The 18,393-nt window shown below is 35.8% G+C and overlaps 1 protein-coding gene across 4 annotated transcripts in view; it reads right to left on the reverse strand.

The window, feature by feature from the left end:
* DMD (dystrophin) overlaps positions 1–18,393 on the reverse strand; it is a 2,105,574-nt gene that overhangs the window by 536,264 nt on the left and 1,550,917 nt on the right. The window lies entirely within an intron of this gene.

Here is an 18,393-nt window from a genome sequence, read left to right on the forward strand (position 1 = left end):
ACATGTTCTAGCCCATATAATTTTATGCGGTTTTTATATATCAATTACACTTCAATAAAGCTGTTAAAATTAAAAAACATAAAATGCAGAAGGTGCCAATGAATCTAAAAACATAATCAATAGATCATAAAAATGCCTAAAATTATAAATTATAACATATCCTAGAATTTTCCAAAATCTCTGAAAGAAATAGTAAGCTAGAGTTAAATGAGAGGTTTCCTACTAAACAAGGTAGTAAAGAGCGAGGCCTGATGTCAAACCAGAACTTTCTGATGTACTTTAATGCTTGAAAGGTAGAAATACGCGTGCCATATATTTTTCTGCAAAATTGTATTCACAGCGAAAAGTTAGGACTGTTATACCTAAGGAAATCTTGACTGAGTGCTAACCCTCACTGAATACTGCCCAGGTTTTGTGAGGATGTAGGATTAAAAAGTAAAACCCCCACTGACCTTGACTGACATTGAGGGGGCTCAGGCCCTTATATAAACACAAAGGTTCTCAAAGGTAGCCTTTTTCTTTCCTCCCTTCTTAAAGATATTCCCCACAACAGAATGTTTTCCCTTTCTCCTACGGTAATATTCTGCCCGCCCACCTTGGGCTTTACCCAAGTGTCATTCACACTAGGAACCATGACCTTGACCAGCTTTGCCTACTGCTGTGAAATTTACTACTGGGATAACTCCAGACCTCAGAAGGAGTGTAAATTCAAAAATACAATAGACTTCACACACACCCTTTTCTCGTTCTGAATTCCATTTACAATGGTGTACACCACAGGGAATTGCTTGTCTGGTGATCATAGTGTGTGAAGAAATTTAAAATACTGTGAGCACTAGCTTATAAAAAAAGATTGCCTTTGTATGTGTGTGTGTGTGTGTATGTGTATGTGTGTGTGTTTTCTATGAAGAATATAAAATGCTAAATCCCCAAAAGATTGTTTCCCCAACCAGGAAAGAAATTTTTCATATTCAAACCCATTATGCTGCTACTGCACTAAGTGCTTGATATATATTCACAGTATTTTAGGTAGAAAAAGTGATTGTGGACTATGAGACAATCTGAATTAATTTCAAGAATTTTGAGTATTTTTTTCTACTTTAATTGTTTGTCTTCTCTCATTTTTTTTTATTTGTAAGAACTTATTTTAGTGATATTGACCCTACATGGTAGAAAAGAGAGGAGGAAGAGAGAGTAGCTAAAAGCCTGAGCAATACAATGAGCCTGCTGGGTTTGAATCCTGGCGTGACCACTTAGTAGCAAATGGGAAAGTTAATTATCTTTTCTGTGTCTCAGTTTCCTCCTTTGCTAAATGGGAATATTAACAGTATTTATGTGGAAATATGATTGGGTGGGTTAACTTAGAGAATTCAGGGAGAACATTTACAAAGGTGCCTGGCGTGCCCGAAGGATTAAATAAATATTAACCATCAGCAGCATCATCATCATCATCATCATCATCATCATCATTATCATCATCATTATTACTACTGCTAGTACATCTACTAATTTTAATGAGTCAAACTATATTCCCCACAGTGTGAGCCCCTTCTGAATGTAAAGCAAGTAGCTCGCTGTTTTATAGACATTGTCTAGAAATGCTGCAACTCTAAAATTCTCCCTTTAACTTGGAAGATAAAAGCAAGTGCATAGCTCTATCATTAAAATTTTAAGGTTCAATATTGGTTAAATTTCCTTTTAAAATGTGTTTTGTGATATTCACCTACAAGTAAAATAAATGTTTGTTCTGGGTGAACTATTATTTAAATTTTTAACGACTGTGTCTTAAAGGAACTTCAAGAAAGGCAGTGCAGAGTAATGAAAGGACATCTTCCCAGGAAGTTTTGCTTGTCCATTGTTTTGCAGTTTGATCTTAAGGAAGTCATTAACCTTGTAAGTCCCAGTTTTGTCATCTGTAAACTAGGATGGGGTTACTTGCTCTGACCATGCCTCCGGCTTGTCCTGAAGTGTCAAAATCAAGCAATTGCTTGGAAAATTGTAAAACAGGATCCTAATATGTTTATGAACGAAAAGTTCTACATGTTGGATTTGTTATTTTTCCTTGGATACTGTATTCACATTCATGAACCAAGGGATTCTAACCACTAAGAGGTCATTTGCTCTTAGATCCATTCTCTACCCATTTCCTACTCCACTCAGCATTGAGATGTACTAACTCCCATAGGAGCTCAGAATTTCCTGGGATTTCTTGCTAGCGGGCTTCTAACTAGGTGAAGTCATGAGACACACTAGTGGGAGATAGAAGAGCATGAGAAAGGGTGAAACAAGAGAATTATCCCCGTTCTCTCTCTGTCTTGGCAGTATCTCCTTTGTCTCCATTTCCCACTGGACAGCTGCTCCCTCTGTAATTCCATTACCTGCTGTGCAGACCTTAAGGTGGTTGAATTAGCACCCGATGGTTCTGGTTTCTGGGCTTTGGTAAAACTTGTTGGTTCCCCAACCCTTGAGGTGGTAATAGTTTCCTGAAGTTGCTAAATTCCGGGTTGCCTCACTGTCCTGTGTTGGGTTTGTCAGCTCCGTCATTCCTATGGAGCAGCCAGTCCTCTCTATTGAATTTCCTCTGTTTGAAATATCGAATGTGGTTTACAGACTAATTCCTGATAACACGAACTGAAAGAAATCTCACAGTAAATGATCCTGCCTACAATTCCACAGGGGGAAATTTAATATATCAAACATACATTTCATGAAATATCAGCCTTTACATCTTGCATCCTTCTCTCTAGTCTCAGAGGAAGAGGCGACTTTTCTGCTATTGGAAGTTGATTTCACCATCTGGGCACCCATCTATTCTGGGATCCTCCTCCACATACTCCCTCTCTCTTTATGTGTTCCAACTTCTTGCCTCTCTGCGGGGACCTTCTCTAGAGACTTCAAACATGAGTGTCTCTCTCATCTTTAAACAACAACAACAATAATCGGCACTCTATCATTTTCTTTCCTTTCACAGTCACACTCTTTAGAAGGCAGATATTCACTCATTATCTCAACTTGATTACATTCCTGCCACTCTCCAATTCATGAAAATCAGGTTTCTGTCATCATCTGTCCACTAAAACTATTCTGACAGAAGTCACTATGGCAAATTGAATTACTGGCCCCAATTCTTTACCTCTCCCTGTATCCATGCCCTTTGCTAAGTAACTTTGAAATTCTTCCTACGAAAGACAGCATGCCCTTGACATTGAGCTTAGTCATGTGACTTGCTTTGCCTAATCCCAGTGGGATATTAATAGAAGTAACACAAGCAGAAGCTTGAAATGTATTTATGCAGTGTGGCTATCCCTTTTGCACTTCTCCATTACCTTAAGACAAACATGCTCTGGACTAGCCTACTCATCTCAGGAGGAGAATGAGTGACATATGGAGCAGAGCGACCCCAATCAACCTGCAGCATGAAGAAGTGCCACCCCACCCAAGCTGTAAATTCATGAAAGGCAATATGGGCTTATTGCTATATGCCACTCACATTTGTGAAAATAGTTAACTGATTCAGTTACCAAAAGCCAATGCCTATGGAAAGATTTAAGTTCTTATTTACTTGCTTTATTTGCAGCAACTTGTGCTGCTGACTATTCTCTTCTCGAAGTTCTCTGCTTTCTTGGCTTCCACTCTTTGGGTCGCCTCTGTATTCTCTGAGTGTTCAAGCATTTTTTTTTTTTTTGCCTGTCTTTTAAATATTAATGTTCTCCAAAATTCTGTCTCTGGATCAATCTGATGATATGTTGGTCCTCAACTGGAGCAGGAGGCAGGGAACATACTCCCTGGGTAGCTGTGTCATAAGTTTTTTTTTTTTTTTTTTTTTTTTTTTTACTTTTATCCAAATCTTCTACTTCCATTGACACTACCTTAATTTACGTCCCTATCATCTCTTGCTCAGGTACTAAAATCATCTTTTTTACTGGCTCCGTCCCTCCACTCTCAAACCACCCTTCCACCTACATACAACAGCTTAAATGATCTTTTTGTAATGCAAATAGGACCTCATTTCTCCTCTGCGTAAAACCTTTCAATGGTTTGTTATTACCTACAAGACAAAGTCCTAACCTCTCTCTTTGGATTACAAGGCCCTCGAATATATGACCCCTACCTACACATTCACTTTCATCTTTTGATATCTTCTTCTTTTGAGCAATTCCATAATTGTCCACATGAGAATATAAATGCTCTGAAAGGTTAAGTGACTTGTTCAAGGTGACATAGCTAGTCAGTGAAAGAGTCATCATAAAAATGCAGGTTTCTGGACTCTCAATTCAGGTTTCATTTCAATTCAGTTAAAGAAGTTATGCATCCATATAAAGAAATTTAAGGAAAAGGATTGGGTTTACTTTAACTGAGCTTTGAAGAATATAAAACAATCTTGATGATTATAGCATGACTGGAAAATTATTATGTATAATAAAGTAAGGCATTTCTGAAAAAAAGCAGAAAAATACATAGTTTATTTTTGAAAATCACTAAACAATTTGGTCCCAAGAATGAATTAATGTTCTATAAATCCTTATTGGAAAAAGAGAAGCACAATTTCTTCCTTCCTTGTGTGAATTAAAACGACCTATAAAACCTCTTTATGGATTTATAATAGAAATGTTAAAATAGCTGTAAGAAAGCCATTTCAAAAGTAAAGCCTCTCACCATTAACTTCAAGACTCATCTATTAAACCTCTGACATTACCAAACAACTCTGTTTCAGAAGGTAACACTCTATACAGGGCATACTATTTAAGAAAATGGCCCTCATTTTCCAGCTTACTGAAAATGATTAATCTTTACAATAGCTTTGAAGACTACATACCAACGTCGTTACTTTTTTGTCCTTTCAACAATGACTACAAGCTGAGAGCAGACTAGTAAATGTGTTATCGGCCAACCCATTAGAGTTCCATTATTTTCTGTCTTACATGGCTTCATGTAATGAATTTTTATAATTAAACTAATGGCATACAATATATTTTCCCCCTCTTTACTTTCAGGCCCCATTTCTCTTCCAGCTTCTTTGGAATAAGTTTTATACAAAAAGAAGGGAGGAGAGGTCTCCAAGTGCTTCGTTACCTTAATTTCATTATGACATTTTTGAAAGCATTCTCTTTATCTGGGCTCTCTCTTTAATTTGCTGACTTTATTAAAAGGCTTAAGCAATGTTGTAATTAACAAATCACCCAGCTACCCCAGGCATCCGAGAAAAGTCGGTTGAGAGGGTGTGGAAATGGATGGGTGGAAATGATTCCAGAAACAATGCCAGAGGACAGAACCCCAGAAAATGGCATTTTTTCAGCTCCTTTTCAGACCCCATGAGCATATTGTGGTAGATTGCATTATTGTTCTCAAATATCCAGTGCCTTTTCATGCCAGAAGATTATACATCGGCATCCCCATTGAACTCAGGAATGGCCACGTGACTGGTTTTGTCTACTTGTCACTTCCAGGCAGAAGGTTCAAGAACCATGTTCCTTGCCTCTATGATCACGAAAGGATGTACCAAGATGGAGATACCATCAGCCATGGTCCCCGAGTGACTAAGCTAAGTAGAACGCTCTCATCAGTCTACAACGAACATGTAACATGAGTAAAATATAGACTATTAAACCTCTAGATTTGAGGTTGCTTATTACTGTAGCTTAGCCTATGCTGACTGACATACCTATTCAGATATGACCTTATTTCACATAGAGTAGGGCAATTCTAATACCTCCAGACAGTCCTGGACCAGGACCAGGGCTAGAATAAACTAGTATAATGACACATAAAGAACAGGTTCTCTTATTAATAAATAGGAAGCCATATAAATGTTGAGGAAATGTTTAGAACAACAATATCCCTGTTTTTGAGCTACAGGTAACATCTCAGAATATATTCTATAGGACAGAACCTGCCTATCTCGACCATAAAAGAAAATAGCTCCCTATCCATTATGTGATGGAGGCTCCCATCTAGGTAGCAGTTATGTTCCACAGACATGGCTATTTTTTCATTTCTATAGCTGGCAAGCAGCTTCATGAAAGAGAAAGATGGAGACTATGTTTCTAAAACTGTGTTCATAAAACTTGAAAAAATAAGAAAAGATCTGTAGTCAATGACATGCAGATACACTTTTTAACATACCATAAAATTCTCCCACTTAGAGTGCATAATTTTCTGGTTTTTAATATATTCAGGGTTGTGCAACCATTATTATGATCTAATTTGAGAACATTTTATTTGCCCCCAATGAAACCCATACCAATTAACAGTCCCTTTCTATTGTCTATTCTCCTCCTCCTTCAGTCTTTACTGGATGTTTTACATGAATGTATTGATACAATTTGGGGTCTTTTGTGACTGGATTCTATCACTTAGCGTATTTATGTGGTTCACCCATGTTACAGTGCATATCAGTATTTCATTTCTTTTTATTGCTAAATAATATTCCATTTTTGGATGAAGAGGACATTTTAAAATTTATTCATTAGCTGATGGACATTTGAGTTGGTTCTACTTTTTGGCTATTATAAATAATGCTGCTATGAACATCTGTATAAAGATTTTCTGTGTACATGTATTTGCATTTCTGTTTGGCATACACCTGGGAGTAGAATGGTTTTGTCATATGGTAGCTTCATGTTTAATATTTCCAGGAGACTGGGAAGGGTAGCGGTAGGGGGAAAGGGGGGATGGTTAATGGGTAGTGAAATATATAATACAAAAATATAGTTTGATAGAATGAATAAGATCTAGTATTTGATAGCACAAGAGGATGACTACAGTCAAAAAATGTATTGTGAATTTACAAATAACTGATTATTATTAGATTGTTTGTAACAGAAAAGATAATTGCTTGAGGTGAGGGATAGGCCGTGTACCCTGATGTGACTGTTACACATTGTATGCCTATATCAAAATATCTCCTGTATCCCATAAATATATATACCTACTGTGTACCCACAAAAATTAAAAATTAAAAAAATATTTCCAGGAACTTCCAAACTTTTTTCAAAGTTGTTTCACCATTTTACATTTCCACCAGTAATGTGAAAATTCCAAGTATTCTTCATCTTTTCAACACTTGTTATTGTCTGTATTTTTTGTATTAGCCATCCTAGTGGGTAAAAAGTACTATCTCATTGTGGTTTTCATCTGCATTTTTTAAACAATCAATGATGTTAACCATCTTTTCATGTGCTTATGGAGATCTGTACATGTACTTTGGAGAAATGCCTATTCAAACTGTTTCTCCACTTGTAATTAAGTCATTTATCCTTTTTGTTGTTGAATTATGAGTTTTTATATATTCTTGATACAAGTATCTTATCAAATATATGATTTACAAATATTTTTACCCATTCTGAGGATTGTCTTTTCCCTTTCTTTACAATATTGCTTGCAGTACAAAAGTTTTAATTTTGTTAAAGTCCAAATTGTGTATTTTTCGGTTACTTTTGCTTTTGGTGTCATAGCTAAGAAAACGTTGCATAATCCATTGTATTCCTACATTTTCTTATAAGAGTTTTAAAGTTTTAGTTCTTATTAATATATTTAGCTCTATGATTCTATAAAAATATTTCATTATTATAAAGTTTATTTTACAGAAGTTTTAAAACATTTTATTTTTAATTTTATTTTGCTTTGACAAATTATATACATTTATGGGGTGCATGTATGTTTTGATATATGTATACATTGTAGAATGATTATATCGAGCAATTTAACATATCTATCACCTCATATATTTATCATATTTTATAGCAAGAACATTTAAAATCTGTTATTTTAGCAATTTTGAAATATACAATATAATATTATTAACTATGGTCACCAGGTTGTGTCATAAAGTCTCAAAAACTTATTCCTCCTGACTAAAATTTTTACCCCTTTTGATCAACGTCTCCCCATTTTCCACCCCCAAATCCACAGCCTGTGGTAACCACCATTCTACTCTCTACTTCAATGAGTTTGACTTTTTTAGATTCCACACATAAATGAGATCACGCAGTATTTGACTTTCTGTGCCTGGCTTATTTCATTTAGCATAATGTCCTCCAGGTTCATCCATGTTGTCATAAACAAAAGGATATTCTTCTTTATTTAAGGCTGAATAATACTCCATTGTGTATATGTACCACATTTTCTTTATCCATTCATCCACTGATGGAAACTTAAGTTGATTCCATATCATGGCTTTTGTGACTAATGCTGCAATAAAAACAGGAGTGAAAATATCTCTTTGACATACTGGTTTAAATTCTTTTGGATATATACCCAGAAGTGGGATTGCTGGATCCTATGGTAATTCTGTTTTCAGATTTTTGAGGAGCTACCATATTGTTCTCCATAATGGTTGTACTAATATACATTCCCACCAATGACATACAAGTGTTACCTTTTTTCCATATCCTTGATCAACACTTGTTATCGTTCTTCTCTTTTTATAACAGCCATTCTAACAGGTGTAAAGTGATATCTCATTGCGACTGTAATATGCATTTCCCCAATGATTAGTGTTGCTGAGCATTTTTCAGAAACCCATTAGCTATGTGTATATCTTCTTTTGAGAAATGTTTAAGTGTTTTGCCCATTTTAATCAGGTTATTTGTTTTCTTCTATGATACATTTAGGCTAATTTTTGTGTATGGTGTGAGGTGGGGCCAAATTTCATTATTTTTCATGTGTATATCCAGTTATTCTAGCACCAGGTTGTGAAAGACTATTCTTTTTCCATTGAATTGTCTTGGTACCCTTGTCAAAAATCAGTTGACCATAAATGCAAAGGTTTACTTTTGAACTTTCAATTCTATTTCATTGATCTATATGTCTATTCACATTCTAGTACCACATTGTCTTAATAATTGTAGCTTTGTAGTAGTTTTTGAAATTGGAAAGTTAAGTCCTCCAATGTTGTTCTTTTTTCAAGGTTGTTTTGACTATTCTACATCCCTTGCATTTCAATAGAAATGGTAGGATCCACTTGTCAATTTCTGAAAAAAAAGCCAGTTGTGATTTTGATAATGATTCCATAGAGTCTGTAGATCAATTGGGGGGATATTGATACCTTAATAATATTAAGTCTTTTGATCTGAGAACATGCAGTATTTTTCTATTTTTTTGATCTTTAATTTCTTTCAACAATACTTTGTATTCTTCAGTATACAAGCCTTGCATCTCTTTTATTCCTAAGTTTTTACAATTTTTTGATGCCATTGTAAATATTTTCCTAATTTCACTTTTAGATTATTCATTTTTAATGTATAAAATAATTCATTTTGTATATTCATCTTGTATCCTACAAATTTGCCGAATTATTTTATTATTTCTAATATTTTTTCATAGATTCTTTAGAGTTTTCTAATGACAAGGTCATGCTGTCTGCAAGTAGAGATAATTTTACTTATTCCTTTCTAATCTGGATGTCTTTTATTTATTTTTCTTGCCTAATTTCTCTGGCCTGAACTTCCAGTACAATACTGAATAGAAGTGGTGAGACCAGGCATCCTTCACTTTTTCCTAATCTTAGGGGAAAGCATTCAGTGTTTCATAATAACATCAGCTGTGGAATTTTTGTAGTTCCCTTTTATCAGGTTGAGGAAATCCTCTTCTGTATTAGTTTCCTAGGGCTTCTGTAATTAAGTGTCACAATTTGCGTAGCTGGGTAGACAAAACTCATTGTCTCAGACTTCTGGAGGCTAGATCCAAAATCGAGATTCCAGCAGGCCACACTCCTGCTAAAACCTGTAGGGGAGAATTTTTCCTTGCCTCTTCCTTGCTTCTAATGATGGCTGTTAATCATTAGTTTTACTTGTCTTGCAACTGTAGCACTTTAATCTCTACCTGTAACATCACATGGTGTTTTTCCCGTGGTCATGCCTTTATGTGGCATTCTTCTCTCTGTGTATGCCTCTTTTCCTCTTCTTATAAAAATACCATCTTAACTTGACTGCATCTGCAAAGACTCTATTTCTACATAAGGTCACATTTGCAGGTACCTGGGCTCAGGCTTTTAGTATGTCTTTTGGGAGTGGGGGACAGTATTCAATCCACAATACATTCTATTCTTTGTTTTTTTTTTTTTTTTATAGACGGAGTCTCACTCTTTCACCCCAGGCCGGACTGCAGTGCCGCTGTCTTGGCTCACTGCAAGCTCTGCCTCCAGGGTTCACGCCATTCTCCTGCCTCAGCCTCCCACCACCGTGCCCAGCTAATTTTTTGTATTTTTAGTAGAGACGGGGTTTCACCATATTAGCCAGGATGGTCTCGATCTCCTGACCTCGTGATCCGCCTGCCTTGGCCTCCCAAAGTGCTGGGATTACAGGCGTGAGCCACCGTGCCTGGCCAATACCTTCTATTCTCCATTTGTTAAGTGTTCTTTATTTTTCAAGCTTGAAAGGGTTTTGTACTTTGTCACATGAATTTTCTGTATTTATTGTGATGACCATATGATTTTCGTCCTTTATTCTATTGATATGGTATAATACATTGATTAAATTTTGGATGTTAAACCAACCTTACATTCCTGGGATAAATCCTACCTGGTTACGGTAGCAATCATGTTAATATGTTGTTCTATTAGGTTTGATAATTTTTTGAGGCGTTTCAAGTCTATATTCATAAGGCATATTGCTCTGTAGCTTGTTTTCTTGTGATATCTTTGTCTGGCTAGGAAGTGTTCCTTTCTCTTCTATTTTTTGGAAGAGTTGTGTATATGTTTGGTAGAATTCATCGGGGGAAGACTTCTGGGCCTGAGCCTTTCATTGGGGGAAGTTTTTAATACCAATTCAATTTCTTGTGATAGGTCTATACAGGTTATCTATTTGTTTAGTTGTTCATAATATCCTCTTTCAATTCTTTTTATTTCTGTAATGTTGGTAGTAATGCATCCTCTTTTTCTCTAATATTAGTAACTTGAACATTTCTTAAGCAATCAGCTAAAACTTTGTCAATTTTGTTGACCTTTTCAAATAACTATATTTCTAGATTTTGGTTTTGCTGATTTTTTCTATTATATTTTCTTCCTCTATCTGATTTTTTTCACACTAATTGTTATTACTTCCTGCTGCTTACTGTAGATTTGCTTTTCTCTTCTTTTTCTAGTTTCTTAAGGTAGAAGCTTAGGCTATTGATTTCAGATCTTTTTCCTTTTTAAATATAGGTATTTATAGTTATACATTTCACTCTAAGCACTGCTTCAGCCTCCTCCCATAAGTTTTGGTATGTTGTATTTTTATTTCCATTTATCTCAAGATATTTTTGTATTTTTTATTTCTTCTTTGGCCCATTGGCTATTTAAGAGTGTGTTGTATAATTTTCTCATATTTATGAACTCCCAAATTTACTTCTGTTACTGATTTTTAATTTTACTCCATTATGGTCATAAAATCTGCATTGTATGATTTTATCCCTTTGAATGTAGTGAGACTTATTTTATGACCTAGCATATGGCCTACCCTAGAGAATATTTCATGTACAGTTGAAAAGAATGAGTATTCTGCTATTATTGGATGAAACGTTGTATAGATATCTGTTAGGTCTTGTAAGTTTATAGTCTTTATAGTCTTTTTCAAGTGTCTATTTCCTTGTTAATTTGCCTAGTTCTTTTACCTGTTATTAAAAATGAGATGTTGAAGTCTCCAACTATTTTTGTTGAATTCCCTAATTCTCCTTTCAATTCAGTCAGTTTTTGCTTTCTGTATTTCCTTAATTTTTTTTCTTTCTTTTCTTTGGATTGGATTATCCCATTTACCTATTTTCAAGTTTGCTGATTCTTCCTTTTGCCAGCTTGAATCTGATGTCAAGTGAAAATTTAATTTCAGTTATTGTGCTTTCCAACTCCAGATATTCCACTGAGTTCTTATTTACAATTTCTATCTCTTTATTGATATTCTCTATTTGTTAAGACACGCACATGGGCTTCTAGATCCCGCAAGAACATGTCAGAGGTTGCCAAAATCCCCTATGGACACCTCATTCTCCAGAGCTTCATTGGAAGTTTTTCTCCAGATCTATGTTTATCTCAACTAGCATCACAGCCTTAGGAACCTGTTATGTTAAAGAATTGCTGCTAATTGGTTTGGACCAACACCCTGGAGCTACGGCTTTTCCTAGAAAGTTATCTCTAAGTCAGGCCAAATAAAGGCAAGGCCATGTATATAGGCTTATTCCAGGGAGCTGCAAGATAGGTCAAATAGTGGCAAGGCTCTTGGAATAAAATTGGCCTTTTTGAAGAATTCCAATCCTGGTCTACACTCTGGTGGCTAAAAGGCTGCTAGTTTTCACAGCTACTATGGTTGCAAGGCTACTGATTTTCAAGGCTACTGTGGAGCTGGGAGAAAGTGATGGGAAAGGCCAACTTAAAAAGCCTCAAACTTTGCCATTTTTATTGAGAGTCAGCATTTCAAAAATTGTTGCCAGCCTTTGGTTAATTCCCAGGGTTCAGAAAAGGCAATTTGGGGCCAGGCGTGTTGGCTCATGCCTGTATCCCAGCACTTTGGGAGGCTGAAGTGGGCGGATCACTCGAGGTCAGGGGTTTGAGAGCAGCCTGGCCAACATAGTGAAACCCTGTCTCTACTAAAAACACAAGAAATAGTTGGGCGTGGTGGAGCGTGCCTGTAGTTCCATCTCCTTGGGATGCTGAGAGACTCACTTGATCACAGGAGGTGGAGGTTGCAGTAAGCCAAGGTCATGCCACTGCACTCCAGCCTGGGTGACAGAGTGAGACGCCATCTCAAAAAAAGGAAAAAAAGAAAGAAAAGAAAAAAGAAAAGATGATTTTGAAAATTTTTTGAGGAGCAGATTTACAGAGTTACCACATTATATTTTCAAGCATGGGATTAAGTTAAATTGTGAAAAGCAAACTAGAGAAAACATGGTACAATCAAAGCATAAAGTTATTCAAGGCTTGGTGACTCTGCATTAAATACTTACATAATATAATAGTTACCTGGGGAAACTAGCCCGTTACTACCTGTGTTCTATCAGCAATGTAGAGAGCACTCTGTTTGTATGCTTTGAGAAGTTTAACAGTTTCATGCATACTTTAGGAGAAAAAGTACTATTGGGTTATTGATCTTTTCTCTTTAATCACATAGAAGCTTTAGGGGAGAACAAAAGGGAATAACGAAAATACATGAAGAAATGGTAGGTTCTGGCAAGAAGATTTCTAATAACGTTTTTCATTATTGTACCAGAAACCCAAACCTCAAACTACTAGTGTGGGTCAATTTGCTGATTTAATTTTGTACAACTCCAAAAAATACACAAAATATATAGAAGAAAAATTCAGTTTCCACTACTGTACATATTTTTATGGTGGATAAGATATATGATGCCATCGATCCTTCCACAGATAACTAAAAATGTAAGGCACTATTTCCATATTTGAAAAATTTCTCCCTTTTTAGTAAAATAATTTGAGACACTCAAATAGCTGCCTTAGTTATTATATACAATAAGTTCAACTTTTAAAATTAATTATGTGATTATAGAATATCTGTGTTTCAAGTTTCCTAAAGAATGCCTTCAAAAACACAGAGATTTTGCAGCCTTGGAAATGTTTATTTAATAATTTGAAAAGTATTACATTTCTTGCTTCAGATAGTTTTCAATATTATATAGCCAAATCAGCCAGGCTCAAACAAGATTTCCTTTCTCTATTGAATTCATGTACTCTTAGCTCAGCCAAGCACAAAACAGCTAATGCTGTCACGTTTGAAAAGCTTTTATGCTGAATTTGACACAAAAGCAATCACAAAGCCGACAAAAAGGGGATTTCTCTTTCAAAAACTGACAGGGGAAAAAATAAATGAAAACTCTGAGCCTGGGAAAATCTCTCTTGACACTGGAAAAGAAAGTTTAAAACGATCAAGAAATAATTTTTCCAAAGAATCCATTGCCAAGTTTGGACCAATCTTAAAAGCCTAGGGAACAGGTTATGAACTCAACCAAGAATTCGCCAAATGAAATAAATCCTATGATGATCACTGTTGGCAGTTTAAGTGCCAATGGCATACTGTTTTTGCCTCTTGTGAAAGTTCTAAATGGCATCATCTCTCATAGGATTCTGTCATAGCCTATTGGCAAAGATTTTGATTAGAATGAAAATCTTGTATGTTTTTGCCTAACATCTGTCTTTCTATCTCAAAAGAACTTTATTGTTGTACCAGGTCCATAGAGAAGATAAAATTAAACCATGAAGCCATGTGGCTAACAAAATTAACTACTTCCTAACTTCATGTTTTTGTTTTAGAAAAAATTAAGGGTGAAAGAAAACAATTATCAATATGTTATGGCCGTCTCTTGATGGCCTGCTAATTAATTGTTGATACTCTATGCCATCTGCGTTCTGTTTTTTCACCAAATCAAGATTCTCCTGTTGCTGTTTCTTTCCACTCTGACCACGCTTTCAAGATAAGCTTTTTCCACGTGACGTCTCCGATTTTATTTCTGTTTTGTGAATAAGTTGTTATTGTCCCCATTTATTCTCCTTATTTATTTATTTTTGAGACAGAGTCTTGCTCTGTCACCCAGGCTGGAGTGCAGTGGCGTGATCTTGGCTCACTGCAACCTCCGCCTCCCGGGTTCAAGCGATTCCCCTGCCTCAGCCTCCCGAGTAGCTGGGACTACAGGCAGGCAGCACCACGCCAGGCTAGTTTTTGTATTTTTAGTAGAGACAGGGTTTCACCATGTTGGTCAGGCCGGTCTCAAACTCCTGATCTCGTGATCTGCCTGCCTCAGCCTCCCAAAGTGCTGGGATTACAGGTATAAGCCACCACCCCCAGCCTCTTCACTCTTTTTTTCTAAATAAGAGGAGGAGTTTTTTCTAAATGTCAGACCAGCAAGGACATAAAGATGGAAATTAATGAAATTATATAAAGAAGTTAAAATAATTATTAAAAGATGTTTAACAACATTGATAAATATTTATGCAATAATATTAAGTTTACAAATCAGAATTTAAAATTTAATTTACATTATGTAGACAGTTAAAATATATGTAGATAAGAACTAGAAGAGATTGTCAATAAAGATTAGCAATTATGAATCATTAATGTATCAAGATTTTTGGTAATTTTCTTTTTAGGTTCAGGTATGGTGACTGGCTCAAATTTTAAGAGTTATAACAGTGTTGGTGGTTGGGTTTGAAACGTTTCATTGTTGCTCAGTAGTGAGAGTTAGTGTAGTCATCACTGAGGTGCTGCAAAGGAGGCTGGCTGCTGTAATCACAGCTCTCCAAGGCTGTAGACATAGCTTTGTGATTGCCTTGGGAGACTCACAGGCTCTCTTGTTAATCTTAGGCACACAGACTCAGAAAGAACTTAGGGAGCAAGGGGGTGTCGCTTTAACCATTTAATGTCTCCTCCTGTCTATTTTCACACTTTTTTCCTAAAAGAAAATTTTAAGTAATAAGCTAGCTAATATCACTTAGTAGTGATGACACATTCGATGTAAAGACCAGATAACCATTTTATTTGCTCCCTACCTTTTAGAAGAATTAAACATTGTCGTTTCATTAAAAATGAAATGCAGTTTGCAATTATTGTTTCATTTTTTCATCAAAGAATATAATATGAAATTTTTTTCGCATTATACTATTTCATTGCTTTCATTTTCTACCTGTTGGTTTATCAGTAATGTAATATAATCTTTTTTGTCAATTAATAATTACATGAGTCTTTTTCAGATTCTTATGGGGTTTTCTTGCTTTGTTTTAGCTACGTAGACAATTGGGAAGAGGAAGCCTGTGATGTCATCTACAAGAGTAATTGCTATGCATTCACAACTCTATTACTTGCAAAAGAAGATTCTGAACTTCTCTAGCCTTCAGTTTTCTTCTCTGCAAACTTAGAATAATCAGAGTACTTTTCAAAGAGTGTTTTTGAAAGGATGAAATAAATCAATATATATAAAGTGACTAGCATACTTTTTGACACACAGCAAGCATTCACTAAAAGTTATTATTAACTTTAGGATTACTTTAATTTTAGCATACATCATTCAAGAAATGGATGAAAAAATTACAGCTTTGGCCATCTTTATCTGTATCGTGAACTTACATTGAATCTGCAGTAATATATATCATTAAATTCCTAAACACAGAACACAAACAAAAAATGTCAATCTCTATAGATAGTGGCTGAGCCATTTTTATGATGTAGTTTTAGACCATTCCAAAGTGTTTTTTTTTTAATTTCAAAAGTTTGACAAAGGATAGCAATTATAATACAATTGTGGTTTCATTTTAGGTGATTAAAACATCTTACATGTTTTGACAATGCAATCGTTTTGTTTTCTACTTTCATATTTCCTTCTGTAGATATTTTTGTCTCTTATTTAAAGCTACTTGCTCTTCTAAGAGCAATTAAACCCTAATCATTCTTACCATCACCTTAGGATTTTCTTAGGTTAAATTTATTTCTCATTTGCTAACTACCAGAGTCCTCTTGCCCTAGTCAAATCTATCACTGTATGCCTCTCATCTCTCCTTCTTCTCGTCTAACTCAAGGATCCAGTCCAAACTTCGTAATTTCTGCTTATACCTTCTTACCAGTTAACTACTTTGGTTTGTGATCCAATAGATTCATAGTATCCTAAGCTTATAGAGAAGAAAAAGCAGTAGCATAACATGCTGACTACCTCATGAATATGACTAGAGCTTTCAAGAATAACCACGTGATTCTATATATTACATAGTCAGACCAGGAATTAGGAAAATGACCACTGGAGATTCCTAATTCATCTATGCTCATCCATTGAAAAAACTATCAGTGGTAACATGTGTCTCTTGAAAGAATTTTTATTCACCTAGATTTTGACTCCAACAGAGCTAATGATAAGACTGTAGAATTCTATGTGGCTTTCTAACATTCTCATCATATAAACTAAAACCTTGTCCTCATAGCAGCTCAGGTCCCTTTGATAAAATGGCTATGACAGAGATTGGCTAAAAGCTCACTAATTCCATTAACTCTCCCTGAAATTAAATCGAGAACAAGTTCTGTGTGATGGGACGTGGTGGAAGTGATATACATAATTTCCAGGCCTGCCCATAAAACACCATGGATTGACTGACCACATTCTGTCTTCCTTTTCTGCAGGGGTTTTTGGCAGTGTGTTTAAAATGACAGTGTCACAAAATTGGAAAAGTCTGGGTTTCCAAGTGACCATGTTGGAGGACAGCTTCTAAGAATGGCTTGTCGACCTCTACTGGACTATGATATAACCAAGAAAGCAGTCTTTATTGTTATTAAGCTATTGAGATTTCAGAGTTCATTTCTTACTATAGCTTAGCATAGTCCAACCTGACTAATTTGGAAATGGAGGCCATTTCATCCAAGAAAACGATATGGTTTCCTTCTTAGATGACATAACCAATTTGAGAATCAGATACTGGTTTAGCAAAAGGCCTTTTCTGTCAGATAAAATATCTATAGAGGGTTTTGATCAAGTGCCCAGTCTGACCAACTTCCTACCATGTTACTTCCCTGCTCAAAATACCCTAAAGCTTAACCATTGTTTAACATTTAAGGGCTTTTCAAACTGACTAGTAAATACTAAGTTTGAAGGGATTAAACGCATGCAAAGCACTATGCATGCTGCTTGATAAAACATAGTTATTAAGCAATTTTCTTCCTTTTCCTTTTTCTTTTATCCTGAGGAATTATAGACTACTAAGCAGACAGATATTTGAGGAAATTTCAGAGGAAATAGAAAGAAGAGAAGAATGAGCTGGGCTGGAGGTGAGAGAATGGGGGGAGAAAGTGAGAGTACTCCTTATTCCTGCCCAGTCCTGATACCAACCCACCCCTATCTCTTGATCCAGGGTCTCCAAATAAGATATGAAAGAGTAGACCTGTTACTTTTTCTAGGAAGGAATGAAGCCCGAATGGTTGACTTCATGCAACTACATAAGTACGTATACCAATTTTGAAGTGATCTTAAAGATGGTGCAACAGAAAACCAGCCCACTATATCCAGATTACTAAACAAAATTAACTTTAAGATTGACATCAGCTGTCAATTTTCCTCTATTCTCTACCTAGACTAAAAAGTCTACTGGCTAGGCATGGTAACTCACGCCTGTAATCCTAGTGCTTTGGGAGGCCAAGGAAGGAGAACTGCTTGAGGCCAAGAGTTCAAGAACCCATCTCTACAGAAAATAAAAATTTTAAAAAAACTAGCCAGGCATGGTGGTACACGCCTGTAGTCCCAGCTACTAGGGAGGCTGAGGCAGGAGGATTGCTTGAGCCCCAGAGTTCAAGGCTCAGTGAGCTATGATTGTGCCACTGCACTTTAGCCTGGGTGACAGTGAGACTCTGTCTCTAAGAAAATAAATATAAAAAGTCTACTGTTCATTTCAGCTTGAATGTGATTTTCTGTTAATAAATTTACATTAAACATCATTAAATT

This window comes from Pongo pygmaeus, chromosome X (assembly GCF_028885625.2).
Source record: "Pongo pygmaeus isolate AG05252 chromosome X, NHGRI_mPonPyg2-v2.0_pri, whole genome shotgun sequence".
NCBI classification, from domain to species: domain Eukaryota; kingdom Metazoa; phylum Chordata; class Mammalia; order Primates; family Hominidae; genus Pongo; species Pongo pygmaeus.